The following is a 14525-nucleotide window of genomic DNA, read 5'->3' as shown; positions in this document are numbered from 1 at the left end:
TGTCTTATGTACAGTTTTTTGTGGTTGGGAATAAATAAATTTAAAGTACTGTAAGTATCTGTAATTTGTAGAGTGTGTGTAGTGCAAATAGTTCCTTAAATTCATTGACAATGTTTCTTAGTGAAAATGGTTAGAAAATGTTAATAAGTTTTATAAGCAAATTTCTTTGTTTTTGTTCAGTGATTTATTTTCTACATTCTACAACAATACTGGGGATTTCAAAACTATAAAATAACACATATGGAATTAGGTCATTACGTAACAACAAGAAAAACAACAGTTAGTTGTTATTTTAAGACACAGAGGTCAGCCTTTCTGTAATAGTTCTTGCAAGAACAGTATTGTCAAGTGCATTTGCAAAATCCGTCAAGCACCATAATGAAACTGGCTCTCATGAAGACCATCCCAGGAGGGCGAGACCAAAACCTACCTCTGCCGCAGACGAGAAGTTCATTTAGAGTTATCAGCCTGAAAAATGACCAATTAAGAGCACCTCAGATTAGAGCGTTGTGAAGTCTTTACAGAGCAGAAGTAGCAGAAACATCTCAATATCAACTGTTCAAAAGAGGATTAATGCATTTTTGGACGCCTTCAGCATTCCTTTACAATGTAGAAAGAAATAAAAATCAGGAACCATCATGGAGTTAGAAAGTGTTCTAAAACTTTTAAACGGTAGTGTATATTGGATCAGGATCTGTGTTAAACTTATGTTTTTTTCAGGATAACATTGTTTCCTCAACACCATGCTGCCAGTCTTTAAACTTCATCCCTCTAGCCTGCTTCATTATCTTCTGAGATAAAAACAAAGTCGTGTCATCTACAATCTTGTTGTTGGTCGGACGAGTTGATGCACAACCATGATCATAGAGGGCGTATAGAATAGGGCTCAACACACACCCTTGTAGGGTGCCAGTGCTGACTGTAAGCATGGTGGTGGTCTAGTCTAACAGTCTTGTGGTGATTTATTGGAAAGTCCTTAATCCGGTGGCAGGCTGGTTGGGAATGTCCAAGGTTTACATGTTTGGTGATTAATTTACTTAGGGGTCGAATGACAGTATTACCATTATTAAGGGCAAAATACGTAAAAACATCAAATATAAAATTTCACATGATTATACTATGTATACTATGGTAGGGCTTGTACACATGCAGCAAGCCACACACAGGTTTGTACAAGTTTTAGCCTTAGAATCTGAGATCACAAACACGTCCTGCCAGTCTTGGCCACTTCTTACTGAAGGTCCAGAGGTCTCTGAATCTGCAAGAAGAAAGGGGTATGAGCAACATGCCCTGAACATCCAAACTGGGCTTTTGCTGCCCTTTTATATGCTATTTTAGGCTGACAGCATTATGGTGACCAATAATCTGTTGCCAGCCTCTGTGATTTAGGGCCCTCTGCCCCTTCCTTGCAGTCAGATCTGGCCATGGTACTGTACCTACAGTAGTTGATCAATTGGAATGGTTATTACCGTCGCGCTCACCGCCGCGTAAAAACGTCAGCGGCCAAAATAAATCAGTTGCATTTCAAAGTAATTCGTAAAATGGCCGCCAGGTGGCGCAAAGTGACATTTTCGCTCGTTGCCGTAAATACAACATTGACCGTTATACAGCGTATCTCTGTATCGGTTTATTGTTATTTAAGTTCTGGATTATTTCAGGTACTTTAAACACATTGTTGGGTTGCTCATGTTGGCTCATATGAGATGTAGTTTACAAATGAACACCTGGTTGGGTTATTTTGACCCAACAACTGGTTTATTCATTATTCTTTCCTTTCTCCAAATATTAGCCTGCAGAATGTTTGAAATATTACTGTTTATTGTGTTACAGGTGTAGTTTTTAGAGTTGTTTAGGCAGGAATGCGTGTGTATACAGCTCAAAACCTCCATCAGTTATTAAAGATAGCGGCTATTTAGAAAACATGCCCAGTGATTTCTGAGCTTCAGGAAATCTCCCGGCGCTCTGCGCATAACACCGGACCAACTCATGTCGGAAAGAATTTATAAACGGTTTCTAAACGTTGGCTATTGTTTTTTTTACTTATAATATTTGTTAATTTAATTTAAATGAGGTTTGGGCTCAGGACTTCGACTCGGCATCGTGATTCTCCTCTTTAATTTACTCCATAGTTTTAATCAGCGCTCAGCCGCATGCATGAAGTTTTCCAGAGCGCACCGGCAGAAGTAGACTAATGATTATGAACGCGTCGGGAAAACAGCAAGCAGACTGACTCTGACCATTTAAAAAAACGTTTGCGTTCATTTTCTGACACGCTCAAGTTCACCAAAAACAATACAGAACAGCGCAGCTTACAACACTTACAAAATCACAACACTTACAAAATCACAACGTTTTTTCGTTATTGTGAGTGCGCTTAAATAAAAGTTTAATAATAAAAGTCTTATAAAGGCATGTAGTCTTATATAGTTTTATTATATAGTTTTTGCACATTAATCTGACACAGTTTTTTCAGCCTGTCACGGCGTGCGCCCAAATCAATATCGCTCCTCGCGCACTAGTTAGGCGGCCTCCCCTTCAGACATGCGAAGCAGCGGGACCGCAGAATTACACATGACTGGTGAGCTATCGTTGCTATCGTTGCCCGGGCTTGCACCCTGCGCTATAAAATACTCGGGGTTTGTTGGGCTACAGTGGATTTTAATACGCGCTGTGTATGCAGCGCGCGTGCAACAACGCGGAAGTGCGGCATGCAAGCAGGGCAAATGGAACGCGCCCCAGGAACTTCGCGAGCAGACGGATGGCCATTGCACTCACACCGCGTAGTAAAATCCACTCCTCCCAATCATCCCAATCATCACCAGCCGTGCCTTATTCCGTCATGTCATGTGGGCATTATAAGCTTTGTATTGAAAACTTCTAACTAAAAAGTGGCAGCTGGCACGCCTAAAAATAGACGCAGGTTATTTTTTTAATAGTCTAAATAAAACCCCTCCGATTTAATTTCCTATAGTCTAACCAGCGCTCAACCGCACGCATAGTTTTCCCGAGCGCGAGGAATTTTTTTGTGCTAAATAATGTTTATGCAGTATAAGAATTCCTATTAATCCTGGGTTGTTCTTTTAGTGTCACTATAGTGCTTTACAATGCCAGACAACATTCAAATACAAATTATTCACCCTCCCCAGGTGTGAATCGGCTGTTCTCACCTATACATTCAGAGGAACTGAAATGCACTTCTCCCCACTTTAAAAACCTCTTGAATCTGAGGCTCTTCTGGAGACTTTCATTGATTTCAATTTGTGTAATTTTAATCTCCTGGATTCTAGATTCTAAAGTTGACATTGTTACCTTTTTTAATCATTGGAATGGAAGAACTTGTTATTTTCCTTATTATAGCGTAAATTGCATTGTTTTTAATCAGTCTATACACAATAATATTATTTGGTATTTTTATTTATTTATTTTTTTTAAACGGGTATGGGGGCTATCTTGGTTCATTAATCTCCGTGCCTGGTTTAGGTTTAGTATTCAGTGCGCATCTGTTATATTACAACTATCATAACACTCAAATACCTTTTATTGGTGGTTAAGTGACTGATGTGCCTAACATTTTTCAGCTGAGCCTTTGTTTCACTGAAAACGACCGCGACACCCCTCTCTCTCACACACACACACACACACACACACACAGAGCCGACCAAATCATTAGCACGTCCCTCCCCCAAACAGCACAGACATTTACTTTCTATCCATTTACTTACACCTGAACTGAGTTGTTTGAGTAACATGGGTCGAACCCGTTACAAATCATAACAGTCTACTGCATTTCATTCTTATAATAACGCAAAAACACAAGCGGGGCTGAAAGACCGACATCTGCTGACGCAGTAGAACGTCCTAACACTGTTTTAATGTTATGGTCATTTATTTCAGTTAATAAATCTACTATAAATTTAAAGAACACAAGAAATAAGATGACACAAATCCATACACGCTTTTTTTCTAATTACAAGTGATAAAATCAAAAGGCTCACTGTGTTAACATTTATTGTGCTTAAATTTGATCCTAATAAGATTTGATTTAATTTGAATTTTAGAACAGTGGCAGCTGGAACACCTAAAACAGATGCAGGATTATTTTTTTATAATCTAAATAAAAATGCTTTTTTAAACGTGGGCTATTGTTATTTACATGCAATATTTGTTAATTTAATTTAAATGGGGTTTGGTCTCCGGAATGTTGAGCATCAGGATCCTCTTCTTTACTTTCCTACGTGGAATCAGCGCTTAATCGCACGCATTAAGTTTTGTAAATTCGTTTAATGTTTAATAGTAAATAATGACCCCCGTTGCGCTGTACCACCGCTCGGAAAACCTTATGAAATACAAGTTTAGGACAATTATGATGAACTGCCACGGCGTGCGCGTGTGATGGGTGTACGCCCAAATCTACTATAACTACTCCCTCACTCCGTAGGCTCCCTGAATAGGCAGCAAAGGGACGGGAGCCGCCTATTTGTGCCGGCTGGCGATAATTAACGTTAATATGATCTCGGGCTTGCTCCGCATTATAAAAGCAAGGCGCGGAGGTTTGTCTGAGGTCTGGGAAGTACGTGATGTAATGGAGAATATAAAAAAAGCATGTCAGTGGGGAGATGTGACGCGCCCGAGGGACTTTAAACAAGGACACTAGAATTCCGCCCTTTGATCTCCGCGCTGAGGACAGCGCGAGAAAGAGCTGCGCGAGCTCCCGCGGCACCTTCACTCCCGCACCGTGCCCGCCCTCGCAGCCCCGCTGCCGAAGAGGAAAAGTGTGGTTAGGTTTTTGCGTCAGCGAGAACTCGCGCCGGCCATCGACAGCGGGAGAAGCGCCGTCACGAGGGAGCGTGCAGGAGCGCTGCCTCCGCGTGCTCAGTTCTGCCACTCGCACCAACACTTAGCATCAGCTGTGTGCCCGCATGCCAGTGTGGCACAGCCCCCGGAACTGCACATGCACAACCTTTATCCCTTTCTTTCCATTCTCCCTCCTTCAACACTTTCCTTCCCCATTTTACCTAAATAAATTACCCTTTTCCTGTAAGACCTCGCCTCGTGTCCGTGCTTTATGGTGCCGCCCGTGCAACATGGGTCGAACCCGTTTACAGGTCATAACAGTCTACTGCATTTCATTCTTATAATAACGCACAAACACAAGCGGGGCTGAATGACCAACATCAGCTGACGCAGTAGAACGTCCTAACAATGTTATAATTTTTATGGTAATTTATTTTAGTTAATAAATCTACTATAAATTTAAAGAACACAAGATATAAGACGACACAAAACCCTACACGCGTCTTTTCTAATTACACGTGATAAAATTTAAAGGCTCACTGTGTTAACATTTATTTTGTTTAAATTTGATCCTAATAAGATTTAATTTAATTTAAATTCTACATTTGTATCGTCATTTTTAGTTCTGTGATTATAAATTTGTTTAACTACAATGTTTTACTTGATTTTATCCGCTACTACGTGCAGTTCTAAAACTCTGTGTCTCATTAATCCAGCAGAGAATGAACTAAGGCATGAGGCGTCAGCCTGTAGTTATATAGCGCCACTCAATGGTAAAAGCCAGCAAACGCACAAAGCCAAACGGTACCGCCGAGCGCCGCGACGGTAGGACCTACATTCCGATTGATTAACCACTGTACTGTGCTCAACACAGCACCTCTGCCCCCAGCTTCAAACTTGTTCCAAATAAGGAGAAAAGGGCATGGCGTCTGGATAGGCTGTGCCATGCTGTTCTCTGGCTCTGTGCAGAATAATAATAATAAAAAAACAGTCCTGCAGTGAGAAGAAGCGTGATGAGAGGGTTGCTAACTTTAGCCCTTGAAACCCATTGTACTGTAGAAGAGTCAGTTAACATAAAATGCTACCCTGTTAAATAATAATTTAGCACCTCAATCACCCATTTAATGGCAAGGGCCTCTGGCTGTATAATAAGCATACTTTTGTTTAGCTGGTTTTAGTGTCCTACTTATATAGGACAGGATGTTTTTACCATAGAAATCTTGAGACAGAACAGCTTCCAGCCCGATTTCTGAAGTGTCTGTGTGAACTATGAAGGGACTATTGAAGCAAGAGTTCCAGAGGGCGGGTAGCTGTTGAGGTGGGACTAATAATTTTTTACTTGCACCTTGAGCAGCCCGTGTCTGATATGATACCCCAGGTCAATAGGTGTTGCTACAGTACGTTACCTGAATGCTAGCTAACACAGGCAGGGAATTCCATCCATCATGTAAAAAAACAAACAAAAAAAAAAACTTCTACAAAAATATGAATCAGATTCAGAGATGGTAAGCCCATGGATTAATGGTGGTAAGCCCATGGATTGTGTTGCAGTCACAATTTTACTGCGGTACAGTTTGCTTACACAGATGGTTTGTGTGTGTAGGTGTGTGATATTTTAATATCACAATTCTTTTTAGAATCAAATATTAAACATAAATAGGTTAAGAAAAACAAACTTCCATAATTCCTGTAACTGCGTAAAGCTGTTCCCTTTCAAAGGCTACACTCGATGCTGCGTGAAAACGCTATGGGAACATCTTGTCATGTTGCCGGTTGTGAAGCATGTGTGTAACAAACACGCCAAATTTTTGGCTTTTATAACCTCGGTCAGGTGACGTCATCTGATAGGACGCACCTGCAGGTTATAAATAGGAGTGACCTGGAAACATTCCTCAGATTCTTGTCTTCACCTTGTCTAGTTGTGAGCGTGTGTGTCTAACCAGCAAAAATAAGTGTTTAACTCACCAATAATGAGTTTAAACGAGATGTCCCTCCGTGTGTATAATCCATATCGGAGGGCGATCTCTACACTTTACTGCTTCGATTAAGTGCTACGCGCGCGCCTCGCATTCCGAGCCGCCGCGCATTCCTGGGGCTTAAACTCGTGCATCCGGCAGAGCAGTGAGAGACGGATTTAAAACTCCTTTCTTTCGCGTTTTCATCGGATCGGGAAATCCCTCTGTCCGCTCGCAAGCGCGCGCTGCGCTTCTTGTGAATGGGCAAGGATAAACATCCTCTCTTGCTTCCGCGGAGATGGTAATAGCTTCTAAGCACTTCAAAATAAATAAATAAAAACATAGACGGCAGGTTCTGTCAGGTGGCCGGGGGCGGAGCCTCAACGACGCTCTCTCCCCTTTTCTTAGCAATCTCCATATGAGTTAACCCTTTCATGGAGTAAGCTGTATTCATCCCGTGTTTTCCTGCCATCAACTTATTTATTTATTTAAATATAATTGAGGTAGAAACGCGGAGTTATATGATGACACCCAGATAGAAGAGACGCTTCCGGGCTATCTCTCTTCTGGGACATCATCCTTCCTGAAAAGCTATTATTTCCTTTCAAGCTGTGTAGACTTTTTATCTTCCCTGAAGGGAAAAGCTTTTCAGGCAGCAGGTCAGGTTGGGGCATTGCACACCATGGCGGTTTTGCATGCCTACCAGGCTGACCTGCTGAGAGACTTGAGTACTGGCGGGGCTCTTCAAGGTAGGGCGTATTGGATTTACGCCGGGCCACAGACTCGTCTCTTCGTGCAACAAAGCAGACGGCTTGTGCTATCGGCCGTTTTATGGCTGCTATGGTCTCCGCGGAGAGGCACTTGTGGTTGAATCTCAGGGGCATTAAGGAGAAGGATCGTGTATTCCTCCTCGATGCCCCATCTCGCCTCCCGGCCTACTTGGCGATGTCGTTAACTCAGTCGCCACTAGGTTCATGAGGCGAAGTTATATAACAAGCCTTCGGGAAATTCCTTCCTCGCCTTGCTCAAGAGTCGGGACTGTCGGCCACCCAGTCTCGACCGGGTCTGACTGTTGCGAGGCATGAAACACACAAGGAGAGTGTTTTTGAGCTGGGCACCCCCTCGCAAGATTGGGGTGCGTCACGCAATCCGCCTCAAAAGAGGTCAGACTGGCATATTGTCTTCACAAAGAAGCCCTGAGGTTCATGTGCCCAGGACCGTGGGGGGTGGCCCCGCCAATGGGGAGAGGCACGCAGAATTCCTTTTAAAGAATGAAGTGTTCTCCCTGGCACCCCCAGGAGGTTGGTGTTCTTGCTCCGCCACCACTGGTGTTTCGGGCAACTCCAGTCTCCAATAAAATGTTAGTTCTTCGGGTTTTTCCTGCCGTGTTTCAGGATGCCGAACATCTAACATCCCCCCCCGTTTAACCAAGCCGCTGAGCTTTGCCCCTTTCTCAGAAACTGGCAGCGTGAAAGCTCCTGCCAAGTATATCTCCTTGGGCACTAAGCACTGTACAGAGAAACTACAGGATTCAGTTCTTACATCACCCTTCGCGTTTCAATGGCATGGTCTCCACTTCCATGAAACCGGAAAGTGCAAGAGGAACAGGGGGCTGCGTCCAATTTTTTTGATTTTGCGGGCTTTACTGCTATCTAAAAATAAATCAATGGAAATATTGCCACAACACAGGAGGTTCCTGAGGTTCGCTTTCGGGGGCGAGGCTTACCAGTATCGGGTCCTTCCATTTGGTCTAGCTTTTTCACCCGCACATACACATAATACATGGATGTAGTTCTGGCTCTTACGACTCCAGAGCATCCATATTGAATTACATGACTGGCTGGCCCAGTCTCAGTAGCTAGCGCTTTGACATCAGCATGTCGTTCTAGCTAATCCAATGCCATGAAAGCATGCTCTTTCCTGTTTAGAGGACAACATTTTTGGGTGTCACATGGAATTTGAGCGTAAGCGGGCACAGCTGTCTCCCGCTCGTGTCGAATCCATTCTCAACACCGTCAAGGAAATCAAGCTAGACCAGAAAGTGACCATCACTTTTTCTTAGCTCTCATGGCAGCTGTATCCACGGTGACACCTTTGGACCTTCTGCACATGAGAGCATTTCAGTTGTGGCTAAGAACCAAGGGAATTTAACTCCAGGGCCAATCCCCAATAAGGGCTACGCGCCAGGTGCTTTGTACCCTTCCTATGTGGTTCAGACCCCGGTTTCTGACTCTGGGTCCCACTCTAAGTTCGTCTTGTCGTCGCAGATGCTAACGACAGACGCTTCCCTCATGGGCTTAAATGACCGTCCAGCCCAAGGGAGCTGGAGAGGCCATCTTTTTGCGCGGCACATCAGATGCCTCAAAATCATGGCTCTATTTCAGGCCCTAAAGCACTTCCTCCAGCAGTTGAGACTACCATGTACTAGTGCGGGTGGACAACACTATGGCAGTCTCATATATTAATCGCCAGGGCGGACTGTGCTCGCGCCGCTAAATAGCTAGCGCACCAGATTCCTGTCCCTCAGGGCGATTTACATTCTGGGAAAATTTCATGTAGCGTAGGTGGACCTCTTTGCCTCGCAAGATCAGCAAATGTCCCCTTTACTACTGTCTGACTCTTAGTCAAGCTGGTCTTCCAGCCAGCGTAATTAAGACTATTCTAAGTACTAGGACTGTTTCCCCTCAAATAGAATGTATTTGAAAGTTGGTGCATGACGAAGCAGGTAGACCCAGTCCACTGCCGAATTGTTTCAGTGCTGGAGTTTCTGCAGAAAATATTTGTCCTCTGGCTTGTGCCCCTTGTTGAACCACTAGAGTCAGCGCCTCAGGTTTCTGACCCTTAAGATGTTTTTTCTAAATGGTGTTACCTCTCTAAGAGGATCGGACAGCTATTGCATTTACATTTACATTTACATTTAGGCATTTGGCAGATTGCCCTCTCCTATGAGGCGCGTGGGCTCACTTCGCCTCTAGGAATCAGGGCTCATTCAACCAGGGGAATCGCCTCATCAATTGCATTAGCAAGAGGTATTCCCTTGCAGCAAGTATGTGACGCGGAGGGTTGGTCCTCTCCGCACACATTTGCCAACATGCATCCTATTGTTTTGAAGCCTTCTGTCCTCCGCCTTTACAGCTTCGGAGCAGGAGAGACATCACTTACTGTGTCCAGTACATGCTTTTCAGATTTACGTCCACCGCATTAGCCAGTGGCGTAAGTCAGAGCAGCTTTTACATGTTTTGAAGCCACAAGCTGCGTGAGAGATGCTATTGCCCTCTCCTATGAGGTGCGTGGGTTCACTTCGCCTCTAGGAATCAGGGCTCATTCAACCAGGGGAATCGCCTCATCAATTGCACTAGCAAGAGGTATTCCCTTGCAGCAAGTCTGTGATGCGGAGGGTTGGTCCTCTCCGCACACATTTGCCAATATGCATCCTATTGTTTTGAAGCCTTCTGTCCTCCGCCTTTACAGCTTCGGAGCAGGAGAGACTTCACTTACTGTGTCCAGTACGTGCTCTTCAGATTTACGTCCACCGCATTAGCCAGTGGCGTAAGTCAGAGCAGTTTTTACATGTTTTAAAGCCGCAAGCTGCGTGAGAGATGCTATTGCCCTCTCCTATGAGGCGCGTGGGTTCACTTCGCCTCTAGGAATCAGGGTTCATTCAACCAGGGGAATCGCCTCATCAATTGCACTAGCAAGAGGTATTCCCTTGCAGCAAGTCTGGGACGCGGAGGGTTGGTCCTCTCCGCACACATTTATTACATTTATAGTTTGGATGTTCATGCTACTCTGGGCCCACGGGTCCTCTAGTCAGCTACCCAGACATAGTTCTGAGACCTTCTCGGCCTTGTGCGCACACGCTACACAACCTTGGAGTCCAGACACTTGCAGTGCGGCGGCGTTGGCACTCTCGTTCCCATAGCGTTTTCACGCAGCATCGAGTGTAGCCTTTGAAAGGGAACGTCTCGGGTTACTTTGCTGTAACCCTGTTCCCTGAAAAGCCGGGAACGAGATGCTGCGTCCCAATGCCGCACTGCCTATGTGACCGGACGTCCGTTCAGACAAATCAATCTGAGGAATGTTTCTGGTTCACTCCTATTTATAACCTGCAGGTGCGTCCTATCAGATGACGTCACCTGACCGAGGTTATAAAAGCCAAAAATTTGGCGTGTTTGGTACACACATGCTTCACAACTGGCAACATGACAAGATGTTCCCATAGCGTTTTCACGCAGCATCTCGTTCCCGCCTTTTCAGGGAACAGGGTTACAGCAAAGTAACCCGAGACATTTTGCAACAATGACAATTGTTAAAAGTGCTATACAAAATAAAATGGAATTGAATTGAATTTAAATGTGTTTATGTCTGAGATTCCTTTTAACATTTAATTTTATTTAAAAACTGACCTTTATATACATTTTTAATTGCAGATGCTTAAATGACACACAATTACACCAGTGGGCCCAGTTTTTATGATCTTGCCTAGGGCCTCAAAACCCCACAGCCCGGCACTGCTTGGGGCAACGCTGGCAGAAGTTCCACACCAGCGTTGAGCCCCTGACAACAAATGTGATCTTAAATCTCATCTGCCATGTTTTTTTACCCCAAACTGTCTGCTGGGTGAGTGCGAATGTGCCAAGTGCATGACTGTGTCCACTTTTCCTTGTGACACCACCAGCAGATTGTGTTGTTCTCCCCCTTCTCCTGGTGTGATATGAGCCCATTCCACTGAAAGAGGCCGGTCTGTATATATTTTGCCACCTCCTGCTTTTCCCTCTATCTTGTACACCTGGCTTCAGCAGTGGTTGAAGTGGGCATCTTCCTGCTGGAGCTACACAAAAATGCCATCTTGCTTTACCTGCTGAGACAGGGAAAGAAATGGAAAAATTTGAGAAAAATCCCGGAATCTGTGTTATCATTTGGGGTCTCGGTCAGCCATGCAGGGTTGAAAGAAGCCACACTTTGCCAGTGCTGCCTGGAGGATGCTTGCTTCTTCTTCTTTCTCCTTCTCCTCGGTGTGAGCAACCCTGGTCAGTCTCTCCATAGAATAAAAGGAACAGGAAGATTGGGTATTATGTCAGCAGTCACTATTTAAATCAATATTTGTTGTGTTGAATAAGTGGGTTGTATAAGGAGAGACACAAAATGATTTAAATTTTTTTACATCGATCATTATTTTTGTTTTCTAAATTTTGAGTTGTCTAAGTCAGATGATGTTAGAGGCCTTAGTGATGAAATAATTCTAAACAGAGACACTTAGTATTAATGTGTATAACACATGTAAGACAGACTTACATAGGAGATTCATACACCCTAAAAAATACTAAAAAAAACTGACACTCAGTTTGGGGTTCTTTTTTACCCTGGTCACCGCCATATTTAAACCTCCTGGGCCGTACTTTATGGTCGGTGCAGAGACTCACCTCACCCAAGTTCCTTCGTGTCTAAATGGTACTCGTTGTATCGCGAGCCAGTGACCTTCCCAGCTCTGCTGCACTTCTTGCTCACCTAGTTCCGCCTTTGCTGGATTCCGCTCTACGGTTCCAGCTAGTTAATGTAAATTCACAGCTTAAAGCTTTTTACAGTGAAGAAGTTTTAACATGAAATATTATAAAAAAAATATATATATATTATTCTTGTTTTGTCTTTCCCTTAAAACAGCTTTGTTTTATCTTTCCTTTGGCTTCCATAAATGTGTCTTCCTCACGTTTTGCCTAACTTCAGTTTTTTTTTTCATTTATTATAGAAACAGAAAAGAAAGGCTTTGTATACAGTATGTATTCAAATCAGAGCTTTCAGGAAATGCGACTGGAAACCAATTCAGTGGGGGAAAAACTGAGAGTGAGCCACATGAGTAAAACCTTTCTGGTATGACATCAAAACAATATGTTCTCATTACTTCACATTAGAATAGATAGACATTTCTTTAAATGTGACTTTGACACAAAATGTAAAAAAAAAGTTGGTTACTGTTCACTTAGGTTTAGAATTATTTTAGGCACTTACATTAAAGAATTATAAAAATATATAAAACAGTATATCTGTTACCTAATTTAGCATTGTTTTTGATCAAGAGTTTTAGCTTTTTGCTAAATGTTTTTCAATTACAATAACTGATAATAATTAGTTTTTTTTTTTATTTATAAAAATATTGCAAAGGTTTTCAGCGTTACAGATACACTCACCTAAAGGATTATTAGGAACACCATACTTATACAGTGTTTGACCCCCTTTCGCCTTCAGAACTGCCTTAATTCTACGTGGCATTGATTCAACAAGGTGCTGAAAGCATTCTTTAGAAATGTTGGCCCATATTGATAGGATAGCATTTTGCAGTTGATGAAGATTTGTGGGATGCACATCCAAGGCACGAAGCTCTCGTACCACCACATCCCAAAGATGCTCTGTTGGGTTGAGATCTGATGACTGTGGGGGCCATTTTAGTACAGTGAACTCATTGTCATGTTCAAGAAACCAATTTGAAATGATTCGAGCTTTGTGACATGGTGCATTATCCTGCTGGAAGTATCCATCAGAGGATGGGTACATGGTGGTCATAAAGGGATGGACATGGTCAGAAACAATGCTCAGGTAGCCCGTGGCATTTAAACGATGCCCAATTGGCATTAAGGGGCCTAAAGTGTGCCAAGAAAACATCCTTCACACCATTACACCACCACCAGCCTGCACAGTGGTAACAAGGCATGATGGATCTATGTTCTCATTCTGTTTACCCCAAATTCTGACTCTACCATTTGAATGTCTCAACAGAAATCGAGACCTATCAGACCAGGCAATATTTTTCCATATTGTGTTGTCTTCAACTGTCAAATTTTGGTGAGCTCGTGCAAATTGTAGCCTCTTTTTCCTATTTGTAGTGGAGATGAGTGGTACCCGGTGGGGTCTTCTGCTGTTGTAGCCCATCCGCCTCAAGGTTGTGCGTGTTGTGGCTTCACAAATGCTTTGCTGCATACCTTGGTTGTAACGAGTGGTTATTTAAGTCAAAGTTGCTCTTCTATCAGCCTAAATCAGTCGGCCCATTCTCCTCTGACCTCTAGCATCAACAAGGCATTTTCTCCCACAGGACTGCCGCATACTGGATGTTTTTCCCTTTTCACACCATTCTTTGTAAACCCTAGAAATGGTTGTGTGTGAAAATCCCAGTAACTGAGCAGATTGTGAAATACTCAGCCCTCAGCCCGTCTGGCACCAACAACCATGCCACGCTCAAAATTGCTTAAATTACCTTTCTTTCCCATTCTGACATTCAGTTTGGAGTTCAGGAGATTGTCTAGACCAGGACCACATCCCGTATTGCATTAAAGGAACTGCCATGTGATTGGTTGATTAGATAATTGCATTAATGAGAAATTGAACAGGTGTTCCTAATAATCCTTTGGGTGAGTGTATATTGGCATTCAGTCTGTTAAAAGCTAATTAATTGTTAGGTTGGCCTAGGAGTAAATAAAACAATACAGAGACAATTCAGAACAACTTAGAAGCAACTATAATGTAGAGAAAGTGTTGCTTAAAATTACATAACATTAACAAGATGTTAAGATGTTATGATTTTTTTTGCTAAAATGTAACAGTTTTAAAGTGCATTTTGACAGGCATTTTAACAGCTTGGGTGTCTAGTGATGTATTTATATATGTATTTAAATGTCCCAGTAGTGTTACCACCCATTCTCACAATTCCTGAAATGCCTCTCGTCCAATGAGATTGCTCTGTCAGAGCTAACTGTCATTTAATAAAAGTTTCTATATTTAATTTAA

This window comes from Clarias gariepinus, chromosome 24 (genome assembly GCF_024256425.1).
Source record: "Clarias gariepinus isolate MV-2021 ecotype Netherlands chromosome 24, CGAR_prim_01v2, whole genome shotgun sequence".
NCBI classification, from domain to species: Eukaryota; Metazoa; Chordata; class Actinopteri; order Siluriformes; family Clariidae; genus Clarias; species Clarias gariepinus.
This window is presented reverse-complemented; position numbering follows the sequence as displayed.